The sequence below is a fragment of the Hippopotamus amphibius genome, chromosome 3, assembly GCF_030028045.1.
Source record: "Hippopotamus amphibius kiboko isolate mHipAmp2 chromosome 3, mHipAmp2.hap2, whole genome shotgun sequence".
NCBI classification, from domain to species: Eukaryota; Metazoa; Chordata; class Mammalia; order Artiodactyla; family Hippopotamidae; genus Hippopotamus; species Hippopotamus amphibius.
The window spans coordinates 107,268,188-107,283,612 of NC_080188.1; the positions used below are offsets into that span (position 1 = coordinate 107,268,188).

The 15,425-nt window shown below is 36.6% G+C and overlaps 1 pseudogene; it reads right to left on the reverse strand.

The window, feature by feature from the left end:
* Window positions 1-4,622: 4,622 nt before the first annotated feature.
* LOC130848075 (olfactory receptor 4C6-like) lies at window positions 4,623-5,550 on the reverse strand (annotated as a pseudogene).
* Window positions 5,551-15,425: the final 9,875 nt, after the last annotated feature.

Here is a 15,425-nt window from a genome sequence, read left to right on the forward strand (position 1 = left end):
TTGCTGAGGATTTTTGCACCTAAATTAATCAGTGATATTGGTCTGTAATTTTCTTTTTTTGTAATATCTTTGTCTGATTTTGGTATCAGGGTGATTGTGGCCTCATAGAATGAGTTTGGGCATGTTCCTTCTTCTGCAATATTTTGGAAGATTTCGAGAAGGATGGGTGTTAGCACTTCTCTAAATGTTTCAAAAAAGTCAGCTTTGAAGCCATTTGGTCCTGGACTTTTTTTTTGTTGGAAGATTTTGAATTACAATTTCAAGTTCATTACTTGTGATTGGTCTGTTCATATTTTCTATTTCTTCCTGATTCAGTCTTGGAAGTTTCTACCTTTCTAAGAATCTGTCCATTTCATCCAGGTTATCCATTCTATTGGCATATCATTTCTTGTAGTAGTCTCTTATGGTGATTTTTATTTCTGGGCTGTCCATTTTAACTTCTCCTGTTTCATTTCTAATTTTATTGTTTTGAGTCCTCTCCCTCTTATTCTTCATGAGTCTTGCTAGAGGTTTATCAATTCTCTTTATCTTCTCGAAGAACCAGATTTTAGTTTTATTGATTTTTGCTTTTGTTTTCTTTGTTTCTATCTCATTTATTTCTGCTCTGATATTTATGATTTCTCTCTGTCTACTTATTTTGGGTTTTGTTTACTCTCCTTTCTCTAGTTTCTTTAGGTGTACGGTTACATTGTTTAGTTGGGATTCTCTTGTTTCTTGAGGTAGAATTGTATTGCTGTAATCTTCCCTCTATGAACTGCTTTTTGCTGCATCCCATAGGTTTTTGGATCATTGTGATTTCACTGTCTTTTGTCTCTAGGTATTTTTTGATTACCTCTCTGATTTATTCAGTGATCTCTTGGTTATTTAGTAGTGTATTGTTTAGCCTCCATATGTTTGTGTTTTTTACAGTTTTTTTTCTTTAATTGATTTCTAATCTCAGAGAGTTGTGGTTGGAAAAGATGTCTGATACAATTTCAGTTTTCTTAAATTTACCATGGCTTGATTTGTGACCCAAAGTGTCATCGATCCTGGAGAATGTTCCATGTGCACTTGAGAAGAATATGTAATCTGCTGTTTTTGGATGTAATGACCTATAGATATCTAATAAATCAAGCTGGTTTACTGTGTCATTTAAAGCTTGCGTTTCCTTATTAATTTGCTGTCTAGATGAGCTGTCCATTGGTGAAAGTGGGGTGTTAAAGTCCCCCACTATTATTGTGATACTGTCAATTTCCTCTTCCACAGTTGTTAGCATTTGCCTTATGTATTGAGGTGCTCCTATATTGGGTGCATATATATTTATAATTGTTATCTCCTCTTCTTGGATCGATCCCTTGATCTTTATGTAGTGTCCTTTCTTGTCTCTTGCAACATTTTTTAGTTTAAAGTCTATTTTATCTGACATGAGTATCACTATTCCAGCTTTCTTTTGATTTCCATTTGTATGGAATATCTTTTTCCATCCCCTCACTTTCAGTCTGTATGTGTCCATAGGTCTGAAGTGGGTCTCTTGGAGACAGTCTATATATGGATCTTGCTTTGTGTCCATTCAGTCAGTCTGTATCTTTTGGTTGGTGCATTTAGTCCATTTACATTCAAGGTAATTATCAATGTGTATGTTCCTATTACCATTTTCTTAATTTTTGTTTGTTTGTTTTTGTAGGTCCTTTTCTTCTCTTATGTTTCCCGCTTAGAAAAGTTCCTTTAGCATTTGTTGTAGTGCTGGTTTGGTGGTGCTGAATTCTCTTACTGTTGCTTGTCTGTAAAGCTTTTGATTTCTCTGTCAAATATGAATGAGATCCTTGCTGGGCAGAGTATTCTTGGTTGCAGGTTCTTCCCTTTCATCACTTTAAAATATGGTACCACTCCCTTCTGGCTTGCAGAGTTTCTGCTGAGAAATCATCTGTTAACCTATGGGAGTTCCCTTGTATTTTATTTGTCATTTTTTCCTTTGTTGCTTTAATAACTTTTCTCTGTCTTTATTTTTTGTCAATTTGAATACTATGTGTCTGTTTCTCCTTGGGTTTACCCTGCCTTTACTCTCTGGGCTTCCTTGACTTGCGTGGCTATTTCCTTTCCCATGTTAGTTAAGTTTTCAACTATAATCTCTTCCAATATTCTCTCGGGTCCTTTCTCTATCTCTTCTCCTTCTAGGACCCCTATAATGCAAATGTTGGTGCATTTAACATTGTCCCAGAGGTCTCTTAGGCTGTCTTCAGTTCTTTTCATTCTTTTTTCCTTATTCTTTTCTGCATCAGTGATTTTCACCATTCTGTCTTCCAGGTCACTTATTCACCCTTCTGCCTCAGTTAATTTGCTATTTTTTCCTTCTAGTGTATTTTTCATTTCAGTTATTTTGTTGCATATCTCTGTTTGTTCTTTAATTCTTGTTGGTCTTAAACTTTTCTATCATCCTTTCAATTTTTGCTTCAAGTCTTTTTTCCAAAGTCCTGGATCATCTTCACTATCATTATCCTGAATTCTATTTCTGGAGGGGTATCTATCTCCACTTCATCTAGTTGTTTTTCTGGGGGTTTATCTTGTCCCTTCATCTGGTCCAAAGTCCTCTGCCTTTCCATTTTCTCTATCTTTCTGTGGCTGTGGTTTTCAGTTCCACAAGATGAAATACTGCTGATACTGCTTGATACTGCTGTCTGCCCTCTTGTGGAGGAAGCACTCTAGGAGGTTCCTGGGTGCTTCCTGATAGGAGGGACTGATGGTGGGTTGTTCTTGGTGGGTGGAGCTCAGTAAAATTTTAATCTGTTTCTCTGCCATCAGATTGGGCTGTGTTCCAAACCTGTTGGCTGTTTGGCCTGAGGCTACACAGCTTTGGATCTTACAGACTCTTTGGTGAGGCTAATCTCTGACTCTGGGAGGGCTGAGGCCAATGAATACTTCCCAGAAACCCTGCTGCCAGTTTCTCTGTCCCCTCCTTGAGCCACAGCTGCCCCCCACCTCTGCAGGCAACCCTCCAACATCAGCAAGTAGGTCTGGTTCAGTCTCCTATGGGGTCACTGCTTCTTCCCCCTGGGTCCAGGTGAGAACACTATTTTTTGTGTGCCTTCCAAGAGTGGAGTCTTTACTTCAAAGTTTGATTCTCCGGAGATTTCTCCTCCCATTGCTGGACCCCCAGGTTGGGAAGCCTGAAGTGTGGCTCAGAACCCTCATTTAGTGGGTGGACTTCTGTGGTATAACTTTTCTCCAGTTTGTGAGTCAGCCCCCCAGCATTTATGGGATTTGATTGTTATGCAATTGTGCCCCTCCTACCATGTCATTGGGGCCTCTCCTTTGTCTCTGGCTGTGGGCTGTCTTTTATGGTGTGTTCCAGTGTCTGTTGATGATTGTTGAGCAGTTAGTTTTAATTCCAGTGCTCTTGCAAGGGGGAGTGAGTGCATGTCCTCCTACTCTGCCACCTTGAACCATCTCCTCATCCTCATATATTTTTAAGGATAAGAAAATTGTAACAGAATGCTAGATTAGTCTAAGAGAGTAGACATCCTATATGCCTAGTGAAGGGAGGCTGTCTAAAAAAGTATCAGTGTCTTTCTAGTGATAGACAAAGCAAGATCTGGAGGAAAATACACATCCTATGGAATTAGGAATCCAATTCTACAATGTATCAATAACAGCAAGAATTATTTTCTCATAGTTAAAGAAAAAGTTAGGTCAATAGATTTTTTTCTTATAAAGGATATAGCTACAGGCTAGATTCTGAAGTATGTTGATGCCAGCTTGAGTGATCCTTATTCTGCTTCTCTAAAGAAGGAAGAATGGCAGCAGAGAATTTTGGCTGTGTTGCTCCCATATCAAATAATAAACTAGTAATGTGAGATTGTACTTGCTTCCAAAGGCTTCCTGGAAGGACATCTGGAAGCATGCACAATGGATAATTCTAACTCCAATATTGCTTATGTTTATTTATTCTCCTCTGCGTTTTACTCAATGTGTGAATTTGCAAATATCAGAAAACCTAAGTTACTTTTAGACTTATATTCATTCAATAATATTTATTAAACACTTACTGGGCAACTCCCAGTGTCCTATCCACAGCATGAATGAATAAACATAATCTGTGACCTTACAGGGATTACAAATTTGTGGGGGAAATGGAGAAAATAAAAGTGAGGAAATAATTTTTAAAGTCTACTTTGTGACACTGATACTAAGGATATAATCAGATGAAGAATTAGAGAATAAGTGACAGGAATGTCTAGAGAAAGTCATCAGAGAAAACATGTCTAAGGGGGTGAGGGTTTATCTGAAAGAGGCAAAAATAAAATGGAGGCAGCCAGCAAAACTCTGGGAAAGAGAATTCCAGCACTGAGCAGAATAAGAAGAACAAAACCTCTGAACTGGGAAATGCTTGAATTATTCAAAAGATAGGATTAAAAAAAGAAAAAGAGGAGAGAGATATAGAGAGACAGAGAACATGACCAGAGCCCTGTGAGAAAAGGGATGGAGCACAAAATGTACTGGAGAGATAGGCAGTAACAGGATTGTAGTATCTTAACTGAATTTGCATGTTTAAAAAGATGCCAGTGGCTGCTGTGTCCCCGAAGGATTGGGATGAATGGGGAGGTAAGACCTCATTGTTTTTGTAAGAATTTCTCTTAGTATATAAGTTAATGACCACACAAGATCCCTTGTTTCATCCATAGTTTCCTCATGGCATTTTCACCTCTGTATTGCTCAATTGTAAATCAAGGGATTTAACATGGGTGTAACACTGGTAAAGGACAGGGCCATTGCCTTGTCTATGGGGTAGGTGGCCACAGGCCTTACATACAAGAAAATAGAAGACACAAAGAACATGACAACTACAGTGAGGTGGGAGCCATAGGTAGAGAGGGCTTTATGCAGCCCTTCAGAGCTGCATGACATCAGGGAGCAGAGGATGACCACATAAGAGGTGATGAGGATAAGGAAGATGGCCATACACATCACCCCACTGTTGAGGATGACTAAGAGGCCCAGGATGCACGTGTTCATGCAGGCCAGTTTCAAAAGTGGAAACAAATCACATATAGAGTGGTCTATGATATTGGGACCACCGAAGAGTATCTGGTACATGAAGAAAAGCTGTATTATTGCGTGGGTATATCCTCCCACCCAGACCTCTCCCAGCAACAGGTAGCACACCTGAGGCCTCATGACGGTCAGGTAGTGCAGGGGCGTGCAGATGGACATGTGGTGATCATAGGCCATCACAATGAGAAGGGTAATGCCCACATCACCAAAGAAGTGCTCAGTGAAGAGCTGGGCCATGCAGCCTTTGAGGGTGATGGTAGTGCTCTCAGAGAGGGAGCCCACAATCATCTTGGGGGCAATGACAGAAGAGTAGGTGGCATCCATGAAGGAGAAGGAGGTAAGGAAAAAAATACATAGGTGATCTCAGACTCTCACTTGTGACCACGGTTACCACAATTAGGAGGTTTCCTAAAATGGTGGATCATACATGATTAGAAACACAGCAGAGAGTATTTTCTGCAGCTCTAGATTCTTCATAATGCCCAACAGAATGAATTCTGTCACATTGTTGGGATTCTCCATTTACTGTGGGCTGATATAAGCTTATCTCTCTGAGCTGGAAAAGCTGCAAAAAATATTATTCTTAATTAGAAATCATGGGGAATTTGGGATTTTATTTTATTTTTTGGACTCTGTCTCTCACCCTCTTGACCTAGTTTTTTCTCCAAGCCATCAATGCAACAACCAGCTGCAAAAAATTGATCCTGATAACAGCTTGATCCTGTGATCCTACCTACAAATGTGATCCTCTCACCAGTGTATCTCTTGCTTCCCTACTTGATGCTTGCTGCTTAAGGTACTTAGAAGACTTTGCTTCATCACCCTGGTGCCTAAACACACGCAGCAATATGAAGAATTAACATACCTTAAGGAAACCGGAGATCTTCAGTAGATAGCAGCCAGTGGATAAATGGTAACCTGCTTAACCCAATCTTAGATTCACTTTTGCTCCTTCCATTTCTCTCTTCCACATTCACTCCCTTCATTCTGTTTTCCAAAATGAACCACCCACACACACACCCTTCTCTCAGCCACTGCCTTTTAGGAACCTCAAGCTAAGAAGCTAAACTTAATTTATCACTGGACACACCTGATAACCAAGAACTTGGAACAATTCACCTCATCTCATTCATTTATGCCATATACTTACTGAGCACTTAGAATGTGCTAGTTGAAGAGTCTGCAAAGCAGATAGGTCATATCCCAAGGGCTCTCCACTTATTAACAACTAAACTCTTTCCATCTATATTTCTTCCTCTGAGATTGGATTATTATTATGTGCTGTGACTATTCAATGAATCCCTACTATGTTTCAGGCACTAGAGTATCCTATGAGGTATTTTCTTCATTTTAGAGATAAGATATTGAGGCAAAAAGAAGTGAAAAAATAATACCAAGTTCCCACAGCTAATAAATATTGAAGCCAAATTCAAGTCTGGCTTTTCCTGAATCAAAATCAATACCAATAACAACTGATATTGCTCCTCTTAATGATAATATTGGGTGCTCAATATGAAAAAATTACTGAGAAGTTGATAATTTCTATATCATAACAATCCAATGAGATAAATTTATGCTTCCTGTGCTTATTTCACTCAATAATTCTACAATAAAATTCAGTGACAAATTCAATGATAATTCTATAATGAAGAATGTTTTAATTGTAAATATAATCCAATCTTGAAACCATAAATTATAACCTGTAACTAAACTCCCAAGGTTCTATACACTTTCCAGATATGCTAATTGAAGAAATCAATTAAATCTCTTAAATCTCTTTCTCTGCTACAGGAAGATCCAGGTCCAACTTGGCCAGCACCATCCGTGCAGATGAGCCTGAATCAGTGTAAATCCTTCCTTCTACTTTTTTCCTGTGAAGGGGTACACCCAGATGAAGCCAAGGATTATAAAGAATAAAAAATTATTAATAAAACAACTAATTTATTTTGCACTCACCATGTGCCAGCAAGGTGCGTGGCCTGCTATTTGCATCATTGCATGTATTTTCATATCACATGGGATGAGTACTATCACAGACCTCATCTTGCGGATGAGGAAACAGACTTGGAGACATTAAGCATCTCATCTAAAAGGGCGGTAATTACAAATCCAGGTAATCTCATTTTGAAACATAAGTTCTTAGTCTTTACACTATACTACTGAAGAAGTAAACAGTGGCCTCCATTGGCTGAATATTATACAATTGTTGCCAGAGTAGGATGATATAGTGAAAGAACTGCTTCATTAGCAAAGCTCTCTTTACTAGGGATACTTAAGCAGAGGCTGTCCTGGTGGAAGTATATTAGAAGTAATAGCTTTAAATGGGGCTGTAAACTACATCTTCTCTAAGACTCCTCTAAACACCCAAAAACCCATTCTTAGGATTATCCCTCTTGTTAAACAAAGCATACAACTTCCAGGATATTCTTTGCAAATCTACAATGTAGTTTAAATTCAACCTCTCTCATCTCCAGCCCAAGAACTTCAAAAAAAAAATTGTAATAGCCCAGATGAAGGAGAAGGGGCATATTCTTAGAAATCAGGGTAACTGGGTTTTATTCCAGATTGTCCCTCTTACTCCTAGGATGTGTTGTTACATTGTTCACCACTCTGGGCCTCAATTTTCTCATCTAGAGAATGAGGCAGTTGTGGTAGATTATTAGAGAACTGGGGTTCAAAGGATCCAGCATAGGGACTCTGTTCCTTTCAAGCACAGCAGCTCAGCTCTTATCTGCATGAAATGTTTACACTTCCTTCCAAGTAATATTTCCTCTGAGCCATCTTAGGACTTAAAATATTTTAAAACAAAATACACTATAATAGATAATAATGCCTCCCTCTTTGAAAATATATTGACAAATCACTTGTTGACTACTTGTTCACATTTCAACTTCCTAATTTGAGATTCCTAAATTCTCTCTCCCAAAGTAGTCAAACTCATCTTTTTCTATGATTCCCTCCAACTGCAGTCAAACCCATGTCTTACTGCCAGAACACACCTCAGTCTGTTTTGTACCTTGGAGTCAAGAATGAACAACTTAACTCTCTACTGCATCAGACCATTTACTGACTACATAATCTTCAAATCCTACAAAAATAAAACAATGCAGCAGCAGTTAAAGTCAGTATGTGTCAAGGAGTTGTTATTTGAGGATACGGTGCTAAGATCTTCATGGTTTTCTTTTTTAATTCCCACAAAAACCATATGAAATAGGAACTCTTATTATCCTGATTGTCTAATGCAGTGGATAAGGTTTGGAGAACTTGTACAACTTGTACAAAGCCTCTTGATGTCTACATGAATAAGTTCATAGCTCAGGTCACAGACCCCAACCCCTCCAAGAATTGTATGCCCTGCATCACAACACTTTCGTGAGAATCTAAGGAAGTAACAGGCATGACAATGTTTGGAGAGCACTATCCAAATAGTCACCATGATTACTTTCCTATCCTACAAGCTTCCGGCTTCCTGCTTCCTATGCTTACATCATCTGTGAAACAAATCCATGACCACTCTTTTCTCAGCCTCACTTCATCCCCCAAATCCCTCTCACCTGTTCTTCAGGATATTTGTTACATGCACCTGTATAGCTTGCATATCAGCAGTGATGCAATTATCTCATTACTTACCTATATTTTTTTAAAATTTCATGTTACTTTTAGCTCTTTGTCTGGATGTTTAGGGACAGCTAATTTAGTCTCTTTCTACCAAATTTTGAATGCTGTACTGTATACACACTAGTCATTTAATTCAATGGAATTGAATTCATCTGAAGAAAACTGTACTAAACTTTGGGGCACAGACAAACCAGTGACAGCCTCTGCCTCCAGAATTGAGACAGTACCATTGTCAGAGCCTGGCTGATATTCCTTTGAAGCCAGGCTCAAATATATGACTTACCACCTTCCATCTTTACCATTTTTCTTCCTAGACATGCTTTAGCCAAAACCAAGAGCTGCACCACACTGTGGACTTCCAGTTCAGTGTTGAATTACTGCCATCTGATCCTCTTTGCAAAGTTGTTTATTTCTTTCCAGTGTTTGTGTGAAATACCATTGTGCAAAAGACTGTTCATATTGAGAAGTGAAGAATTACATTTCTTCAGTTGCCTAATTATTACCTAAGCTGTACATATTTCTCATTTAATGGCATGTGTGATAGTGAGAGGGATACAAGGTGGTACCTTCTCCATAAAGAGGGAGACAAAATGAGCACTCCTGAAACAATGCACATAGAAAATAAGTTCCAGAAGGGAAAACATCAGTATGATCTAGAGACCTCAAAAAAGATGAAATAAGCTAGTCTTTGATATGGCATTTGAGACAATTCTATATTTATAAATTTATAATTTGGAAAGTGAATAAGACAGGCAACTGCATGAACAAGGGAGGAAGAAAAAAGTTGAAAATATGGTGTGCATAGTCAAAACTTATGGACATTGATATAAGAAAACCTGGATTTCACTACAGAACTTCCAGGGATGTAATTAACTAGAAGTTATTTATTTTTTCTAAATCTCAGTTGCTTTTTTCACAGTTATTATAGTAAATATATTAAGTTCCTAGCATTATAATTTAAGTGTTAATATTCAACATTATAAACATTAAAATGTGAAGTTAAATTATAGTTTAAATATTTATTAAATATTACAATGTCCTGGTATCTGTTGTGTGTCTCATGAAAGTTCATCACATACACCACTATTAATTTCAGGTATGAGATGCTTCAGTAGATTCACCTAACCAGGCTGGAGTTCAATTGGGAATAAGTAGTAAGAGCTATCATCTTAAAAAAGCCTATGTAAATTCTTGATTTCTCACATTGCAGTTAGTTCTTTCTTCTGAGTACATATAATATGTCAGACAACCTCTCTGTGCCTCAGTTTCTGTCTATGAAAAATGGGAACCTACCCGAAATGGTTGTTGTAAAGATTCAATAATTTTATAAATGTAAAGGGCTTAGATGAGCATTTTTATTTATTTCCCCAGAATAAGGAGAATTCTACTGACTGTAAACTATTTTAAAACAGATCCCCTGCCTTTGGATCATGTGTTTACCTACGTATCTATTAAATACTACATTGGTTAAAATGATATCAGCTTAATGACTCCTGAATACTTAGTAGGATGTAAGTTTTTGAATTGACTTTAAAAGAAACCTCTTCCACACTGTTTTATAAGACACAGTTCTAACCAACAGTAGAATATTTCAAATGAAAATAATTTATTTTTATAAATTTTAAAAGTAAAACATGACCCATGGAAACTAGTTTATATAGATAGAGTGATAGAAAGTTTAAAGTCAAAAATCTTCTTCCAACCATAAGTACTCATCATCATTTGACCCTCTGTTAACAGTTCGGTAAATGCTCCTTAGAGATGCATTTGTATGTAGGTATATATACAATCATTTATGTGTTTTACTGTCTATATAAATACACAAAAATATAATAATGCACTTGAAGTTTTAATTACAGTTTGTATGGGCACTATTTGTTGATATTTATGAAATTTCCTTGATTTTAATTGCTACATTATTGCATATTATGGTTACAACATAATTTATGTAACTGGTTCATTTTTGCTTGAAATTTATTTTATTTCTAATATTATGCCTTACACACAGGGACACAATGAACATCACTTAGAGACATCTTCACTTCTTTCTGTTGGAGAAATCTATGTCATCATCAAGACAAACAATATGCATATTTTAAAATTTGACAGATTCTGTAACATTGCTTTCAAAATCCTGAAGCATCTTTTATTTCCAAAAATAGTCTTAAAAAGTAATTTTTCCCACAGCCTTAACAACACTAAGAATTATCAACATTGAATATGTTTAAAAAAAACCAATGAAGTGAAAAATCATCTTGTTTTAATTTGCATTCACTCAATCATTCATTCATAGAACTTTATTGGTGTCATAAACAATGAATGTTCATCTCCAGAGTTAAATTAAAGCAATTTGATGTCTATATGGAGATATATGATCTATATAAATATCCAAATCTCACTAACAATAATAATAAATTATTTAGTATATTCCATGTGTCAGACATTTTGCTAATACGTCATACATGTTTTCTCAATCCTCACACCCAGCTATGATGAGACACGTTTTATGGCTGAGATAAAGCAAAGTAATTAGTTTGCTTAAGACTATACAGTTACTATACTAGTTAATAAAGCCTGGATAGGAACCCAAGAAACCAACTTGGCAGTTGGTATGTGTTTCTTGTGTCTGAATTACTAATGGGCTAAATAATTTATTCAATAAAATCCTGGATAACAGGAAGGTGATAGCAATGTATTTAGGGAGAGTCCCTGTGTAATCATTTTCTAGGAGTTGCAGTGCCCTGTGTTCCTCAGAAGACCCATGCCCCTAGCACAGGCATCATCAACAGACTATGTCTCTAATAAAGGGCTTTAAAAGTGTCATTTCTGTCCCTGTCATCCCAACTCACTTGCTTTCCTTGAAAGATGAGTGAACATGGAATTACATACATTAGCACATTTTAGGATAGAAATTACTATACCATTGTAGATACAAAAATTAATGCTTTCTTGGAATGCTTCCAGAGAGAGGGGACTTCAACCCTGAACAACCTTTTGCATCACCCTTGGGACCAATGCAAAAACCACCCCTTTAGGCAAGGCTGCTCACAATTAAATATCTGTGTTTTTACATTTTTTTTTGTGTGTGTGTATATACACATATATATTTTTTAATCCAACTTATTAGTTTCATTAAATAACTAGAAACATTAGCTGATCAAAACAGGAAGAAAAACACTAAATAAATTCCTTTTCAAAGGTGATTAGTAGAAAAAGAAAGTTAAAGAAAGTTGGTACAAGAGGAACACAGAGACATATATATATATATAATACATATAATATATATTACTTATATAATGCTTACACACATAGAAAATTGCTTGAAAGAAGGCAAACAAAAAAATCTGTCTAAAACGTTCCTGCACATACAAGCTACTCCTGTTCCTCCCTGTTCGATGACACATCCCTGAAACATAAACATACTCTTTTACTTGCTCATCTCATGATCTGGATAGAGACCAAAAGGTAGACACTTAAGTTTTGACAGTTTGCCAAAAGAGATTAAAGTATATCAAGCTAAAAATTGTTGATAACTCAAGACTCTTCAACCTGAGGCTAATTGTTTTTATAAAGACAAAACAGGTGAACTACTAACATATTTTAAACATAATCATGCATGCATATATGTGATTCAATTATTCCAATGATTTCAAAATAGTACATCAAATTAATAAGACCATGTTTAATACTCAAAATAGTTGTTAAAATCACATCCAAAACACAGTCTCATGTCATCTCTGTGACCTCTAAAAGCCTCAGTAGAAGGCAGACATTGTGTAAGTAAATTTTCCAGGATCATGCGGGAGTAACCAAAGGTCTGGCTCCATCCAGGATGTACTTACATGAATTTTTCTCTACAAAGATTTACAAATATGACACATTAGAGTTACAACTTAGCAAATCTAAGTATGATGTGAAGTAAATCAGGACCACACTGGGAGCAAATCATCTAATCGCTTAATGGGAAGTTATTTTGATAGGACCAAAGTTTTTAATGATTTGAAGAAAGATTTAAATCATGTTCTAAGTGCCCAAGGATTTATATAGGAAATGACCTTTGTGGTTGGGAGCAGAATTTAAATTTCACTTAAATTGGAAAGGTTGCCAAAAAAGGTTATCAGATAAGCTGTTTGTAAAATCATTCACAGAACTGTACCTGTCATGTAGCTGTATTTAAGTTTAATTTGTAAGCATTTTCCAATCCATATCTTAGAAAAAACATCATTACTAAGATGTTCTCCTTTGGGCTATAGACCTGGGCTAAAGAAGGCAGAATGCCTTTTTCAAATGGCACAGGATTTTGAAATGTATAGACTTGCATCATTTCAACTGCATCCCTTTGAGGCTGTGTCTCTACTGACTGAGGCACTAATCACCATGCCAGTGAATTCCCATCCATCCTTGAAATAATCCACTTTTCCCAGGAGCAGAGCTTCACTGGAGTCAGGCCAAGCTGATGCTCCACAAACACAAAACCAGCTCATGGTGTTAACCATTCAGTTATTTGTTCTATACCTGAGCTCTCCTCTTCAGTAGAAGAATGGCCACACAGTGATACATCTGCCTGATAATATAGATGAAGAAAAGTCAACAGGACTTATTCTTGGCTACCAAGTTAGTGCCAAGTTTGAATTTTTCCATCATTCCAAAAGATTCCAAATAATCTTTTAAGATTATTATTAAAATCATATCACATCTAACTGCAGGAGAGTTGCCATTATAAAGCATTTTTAATGATCCTCAGCAAGAAAAAATGACTAGATTCTTTCTCACTCCAAAAAAAATTAGTATTCTTAAATGACATGTTTTCAACTTAGAAATATTTGGGGTTATGGCCTTTATTCTTTTTGTACCTTTAATAGTAAAAAAAAAAAAAAAAAATGATATCCTACATTTACAACACATTTCACAGACTACAACTGGTTCATTAACATAGTTGACCACACACTTTGGGAAATTTCTTGAGAAGCAGGAGCCCCTCAATTTTTCTGAATATGATCCTCACCGGTGATGTGCAGCCTCTGTGCTTGGATGATGTTTCCTAACATTCTAAAGTCACTCCATGCTCTTACCTAACAGTATAGACCTGAGTTAGGGCAGTTTATCTCAATTTTTTTTTTCACTAATGCCCCCCAAAGGCACTTTTATAATGTTCTGTTTCCTTAGTCACTTCCCCCTCTAAAATAGGAATGCCACAAATGTGCTACCTGTTTGTGTAATTTATGTATATCTGTGCATTATATATTAAAACAGTAAGAAATGTTCATCCCCCATGAAACCATTTTTACCTACTTGGGAGAGATAATGCTCCAATTTGAAATGCATATTTTTAAATATGGAAGGGGGATAATGTGGTTATTTAAACTTTGACCAATTGGAATTCTAGCTGTGCTTCAAACAACTACACAAATCTATATCCAGTTCTTCTCTCCTGCATCGCCCTCTCATAAGATATTTCTCATCTTACCCATTACTAACAAAATTACATTTTTCATTTGTTTGTTTACTTGCTTATTATCCATCTATTCCCCACTGGAATTTAAGTTCCACACAAATGCACCCCTTGATTGTGTAATTCAGCATTGCATACCCAGCTTCTATAACTCTTTCTCACTGTAGACAATGAACAGTACTTTTGAATAAATTAAATAGGTCTAATTTTCCTAAACTGAATTGACTGGGAAGCCATTTTTCCAGTAGTAAATGTTAACCCTCTGAGATAACAATGGGAAAGGCCCTATGGAAACGGCACCTATTTAGCTCTTCAAATGCTACCCTAAGCTCAAATAGAATATCAGTCCCCTCAGTGACTAAGCTGCTTCTTCTTCCACCAAACATCATTCTCACCCAAGTGTCACTTTCTTTGCAATTCAACCATTTGAATTTCGTTTCTTGAGCCCATTACATTTCACTTTCCATGTTTCCCATGAAGGGTAAAATATCTTCAAAACTGAGATCATCAGATGACTTGTCTCTAAGAAAAGAGGGATCAAGAAAATGCAAATAGCCTAAGAAATGGAGGTAAAGGGAGAAGTGAACATAGGAAAGTTCCCCCACATCCCCCAAAATGGGAAGAATGTCTCAATGACAATCTCCACAATGTGGCCAATGATCAGATCTGTGCTTTGGTATTTTCACATCGTAACAAGGACTATTGTCAAGTGGGAAGAGAGGAAGGAAGCAAAGTCTAAAAGATTTGATATGTTGCTTAACTTCATTGAGTTTTACTTTCTTCTCTGAAATGGAGTAAAAACCTTCTTAATTATACTTGTTGCTAAAAGGGTGTAAAGAACCTATCAAAATATATGCTTCATAGTTTGCCTTCAACAATATTTTCACTTCCCTCACTTGATGCCTAATATTATCAGTAAATTATGAATCTGGAGCAAACCAAAGTATCCTTATACAATGGATCCAAACATTCTATCTCATTGATTTTAGGAGAAATATACTTACTCTCCTATATGATTTTTGTTGTTGTTGTTGTTTTTGTTTTTTTAAGAATCAGAAATAATCAGGTGGCAGTTGTTCCTCAGGAGAGATTCTTGATGATGGGTGTAAAGGAGCATCTTAACATGCCTTAAACTTACTCACAAAATAACAAGACTCTATCAACCGAAAATCCCATACAGATTTATGTTTCCATCTTCAATACTGACACCTTCCAAGTTTCCTGTTGACAACTTATAATTTGTGCCTCATTAATCTTCTCACCCCTCCACTGAGCCCCTGGTATAGCCCCTAAGACACAACCATTGGCCTTAGTTTCCCTCTTCAAA